Raw genomic sequence first — 4,919 nt, 5'->3', positions numbered from 1 at the left:
GCCACGGTTAAAAAATTATACGAAATGTTGCATATTTCGGTGCGGTCTGAACTGTTTTTAATCCCGAAATTTCGAGTCACATTCAAACTGATTTGAAAAATAAATGTATATCAATATAAAATCCAACAAATTGTCCACGCATAAAATTAATGCAATTTAAAATCTTGAAATGGAAAAAAGAAATTTGAAAGTAATTGCCGGTTTGATGTGTTTTAAAAATGTACAGCCCATTTCTCATTACTGATAGGCCATTTTCTCGTCCAGCCGAATGAAGCTCTCCTCATCTTGAAAGATTTGCAGCCCAATAGGCCTGACAAAGCGACTTACTTGGCAAATCACAAAAAAATGGGCTAGCCATTTTCAGAAAGAAAAAAAACTACTGGGCTGGTCTGTGGTAAACATAGAAGAGAAGGCTGTCCAGACATGCCAGAGTGCCCCGCACAGCCCAGTTGACACCTTGCTTCCGTCTCAAAAACAAGTTAGATAAATGCCACAACAAATATGGCGATTCATAAAAATGCCACTGCAATTTCCAAATTTGAAAAATGCCACTGCAATTTTTGCAAACTTTGGAAAACGCCACTTCAATTTGCAAACTTTGAAAAACGCCACTCCAGACTTCGAAAAATGCCACTAGGGATGGCATGAAATGGCATTTTTCAAAGTTTGGAAATTGCAATGGCATTTCTTAGAAACACCAGATTTGGAGTGGCATTTATCAAATTAACCCAAAACAAAAATAACTGGGCGAGCTGCTGGGTCCCTGATGTCAGCCGCTCGTTGTGCAACTCTCTCGTTTATTGACTACGTTGACAATGGCATGGGACCCAGATGTCAGAAATCCATTACGAGGAGCCATTTTTTATTGGATTGAAATAAGGAGGCACTTTGCTTGCGTACTTCCATGACCTTGGCGGGTCCCTGCTGTCATCCTCTCCACGTACAATCATCTCCTGGTTGTGTACGCGTCAACTTGGTAGGCCCACAAGTCAGCCTCTAAACCCGTGGAGGACAAATACAACCCTTTAAAAATAATAATAGCCCATTCCATATGTTCAAACGGAAAGTTCAACATTCAGAGCAAAGTAACAGGTCTGATCCACATATAGAGTACTGAACTTCCACGTTGACAACCATCATAGCCAAGTTAAATATCTACTTCCACTAATACTCTAGTAGCGTACACGTACTAACTTACTCTTAGCTAACTAGACGATGCCGGCCGCCATCTGTGGTACACGCTAAATGCTGGTGTTTGCTCTGAATGTTGAACACCGGCGTCCTCCGCCTCGCCTCGGACTTGCCAGAGGTGCGATAGGGCGCGTTGCTCGCGCGCGTTGGCCCTTTCCATGCCGGCGTGGTCCACCGAAGCTTCGGCTTCTAAGCGGGAAACCCACTTGACGAGCTGGTAGTAAAATTCAGCGTCGCAAACGCGTGCGTGCCCAACAGCCTCCATGGCTATTTGCCGGGCGCCGGCCTCCACGTAGTCGGCCCACGTTCGGGCGCTCTGCTCGCGAATCAGAGCGTCGGTGCGCTGCTGCTCCATGTCCCGCTGGCGGCGCAAATCGGCGATACGCTGCTCATCCGCCAAGCAGTCGCGCTCCAACAACTCCTGCTCCTCTGCCAGGCAGTCGTGCTCCAAGAAGTCCTCGATCTCCGCATTGCCATCTAAAGACCGATAGAATGCCTCCTCCCTCCGTCTGCCTTCCGGTGAAAAACCGAACACTAGTTCCGGCGGTGACCGCCTCCGGCCACGCCTATCGCAGACGAGCGGGGGCATGGCGGACGTGGCGAGAGCGAGGATAAGTGGCGAGCAACGTCGGGCTGGTGGGGGCTTATGAGGATAGGGCGAGTTGGGTCACGGTGCCACCATAGAAGGCCGAGAAACAGTACTTATAAGCGGAAGGTAGCGCGACGGTCATCGGAATTCAATGCATAATGAAGCAGGCATGGCTTAGCGCGCCAGCTTGCCCTGGAAAACTAGAGAAACTGAAATTCTGACTGTGTCGTCCCATCCCGACTATGCTGGGTCGCACGCCAGCCTTACGGTCAAATGAGTGCACTCGAATCATCTCCCTCCTTGTCAATAATGATTCCACAGATTTAAAAGGCCCGCAACAATTAAAGCGCATCTTTTTTCACATCAGTTAGCTGCCTTAATTACGGCCGGCTGCATGCGGGCACTCAAAATCGCTCGCAGCCAGTACGCGGAGCAGCATGCAATGAGTCGCAGCCGAGGGCATTAATTGATGAACATTAGCTGGGAGATAAGGCATTTGCGAACGTTTTTGCTAGCAGTTTCTTCAGATTCGCATGTCATTTTCTTCAGAGCAGCTTGTCAGTTTCTTCAGAGGTAGGCATTTCTATTAAAAAAACTGCCACTTCGGATCTTGCGTCGCAACTAAAACAACCAGGAGCGCATTAGTAGGCTAGCTAGTGATCGATTGGTAACTTGTAAACACTGAGCGAACAGATATAAGGAACTGTTAATGCATCTCAATAATTCACAGATCATATACAAATATGTAGCTCCAAAAGCAAAGATCAGCCACAACTAAAACCAACTAGTACGATTCCCATACATAAGATCAACATGTTAATGCATCTCAATGATTCACAGATCATATACAAATATGTAGCTCCAAAAGCAAAGATCTAGAGAAAACATGTGTTCTTTCTACTAACATGGATGCTTCTCTTGGCCAACATTCAGTACAGACTGAATGACAAATTTGTTTGTGAAGTCTACAATTCCTCTTGCAAACGTAAGTGGTTTCACCAACAGCTGGAACCATGGGAATGAACCACACATGATGGAGGAACATCCACTTCAATATGATTTGGTCTTCTCTTGATCGCACGGCGAGACTATTTTCGGAATACAAACTTTAACTTAGGCAAAATGATGCCCAGTGTATAATCAGACCAAAGAAACGAAGCACCTAGTGTTGGCCAATAAATAGTACAGTACTACTTTTCTGCAGTCCATGAAGTGAGTATCCAATCTTTCTGTGTCTATTTTCAAATGGCACTGCATGCAGTGACTATACTATTCTCTTGTGCAGTTCAACCAAAATTGCGGTCACTTTGTGTGTTTGCTAAATAGCAACGGGCAGACATCTCTGTCTGCACAAATATCAAGCAGCTAGTAAACATATACCCCACCTTATATTTTCGGTTTAAACATGTCTCTTCCGCTTAGATCTGTCATGTTTTGCACTGGACAATTTGATACAGTCATGTTTTGCCCTGGACAATTTCATACTGAATTGATTTGCTTGTTCAGAGCAGAAATATAGCGCCTATTCTTCATCAGACCAAGGATATCCATGTTCGTAGTGATGGAAGAGGTGAAATCGATACAACCGAAATTGAGCATCCAGTCATTGAATCATGTCCTGCACCTCCAATGTAGGTCCACCCTGCCAATAAATTCACATGCAAACCACTAGTATTACTATCTAATGACAGTACAAAAAGAGTAGCAAGATAGTAGCAAACCATGTACCTTCTTAATGAACAGGTCATAGTGCCACCAATTGGATATAAAGGTTTGGGAGAAAACATGCTCCTAATGTCGAACCAGTTGGACTTTTTGTGCAGTTCCACTAAACTCGAGCATCCCTGTTTGCATAGATATTGAAAGTGTGATTACTATAAAAGTGGCACTAGTTGAAGCATAGACTCACAAATATAAGCATTCCAATTTCTTAATGGGAAAAGGTAGCAAGACTGTTTCTAACCACCTTTTTGAAGGAATAAATAAGGCAACAGAGGCTGATGTCAGAAAGGCATATATAGTTCTTTCTGAAAGAATGATCGATTCCTGACTTTTCCTCTTCTTTTAAGCATATTTTGTGCAGTTCAACTAAAATAAAATGCCATCACCGCCTTGACAATTCAGTGACACTGTACATAAGGAAATGACTTAACATTACATCATGATGTCAGGTATGTAGTCGACAGGCATTAGAGACAAACTTACAGACCTCCTCCGATAACATAATGAACATTAATTTTAACAAAGGTGTCACTAGCTTTACTGGGATAATTTGAGTGAACTCTACACCCTCTGTTCCTTAATATAAGAGGTCTTTGCGGTTCAGTTTAAAGTACCCAAACGTCTACTAGTATATAGAAAAATAGGTAGTAGTTTTCTTGAGCACATATCTGGGAAAGCTTGCCACCCTTTATTTATGTCCATACGTTAATGCAACACCATTCGAAATTTCGAATACTACAAATATACACTAATCCAGTGGCTAGTGCAACAGTAGAGTAGTTATTTTATTACAGGGTACAGTACAATGGTTTTATTGAACAGATGTCAATAAACTCTGGCACTGGAAGATTTCTATAAGAATTAACAATACAAAATGTAAAGGTAACACGTTTTAGCATTGGTATACTAGCTGTGCATGAGCATTAAACCAAATACAAAAGTCTGAAGGTAACTAGCATTATTAACTAATGATAGTATAAAAATTGCAAACCATGTACCTCCAAGGTAAATATCATTTCGAACTCGGGGGGACCTTAAAAATTGCTATCCCAATCTTGATAATCGATCAAACAAAAAAACTTGATCGAACGAATCAAGAGAACAGCTGGAGGAGGAGGTGCCCACTCTTAACCTTTCTTCTTGTCTTCATAATTTTTTGTGCAGTTTAACCAAAATAAAATGACATCAGCGCCTTGGCATTTTGGTGACACTGTACAAAAAAATTAACTTATCTCATGAAAGTGAGGTATGTAATCTATAAGCATTAACAGTGCAAAAATCTGAAGGTAGTAACAAGTTTCATCGTTGGTATACTGGTTGCGCAACATCATTAGAATGCCTTAGTTGAAAAATCTTTAATACATCCACAATCAACAGCTAACCCTGAAATAATCCAGTGACATTAAATGGCATTGCT

The sequence above is a fragment of the Aegilops tauschii genome, chromosome 6 (assembly GCF_002575655.3).
Source record: "Aegilops tauschii subsp. strangulata cultivar AL8/78 chromosome 6, Aet v6.0, whole genome shotgun sequence".
In the NCBI taxonomy this organism is placed as follows: Eukaryota; Viridiplantae; Streptophyta; class Magnoliopsida; order Poales; family Poaceae; genus Aegilops; species Aegilops tauschii.
Note: the sequence above shows the minus strand (reverse complement) of the source record.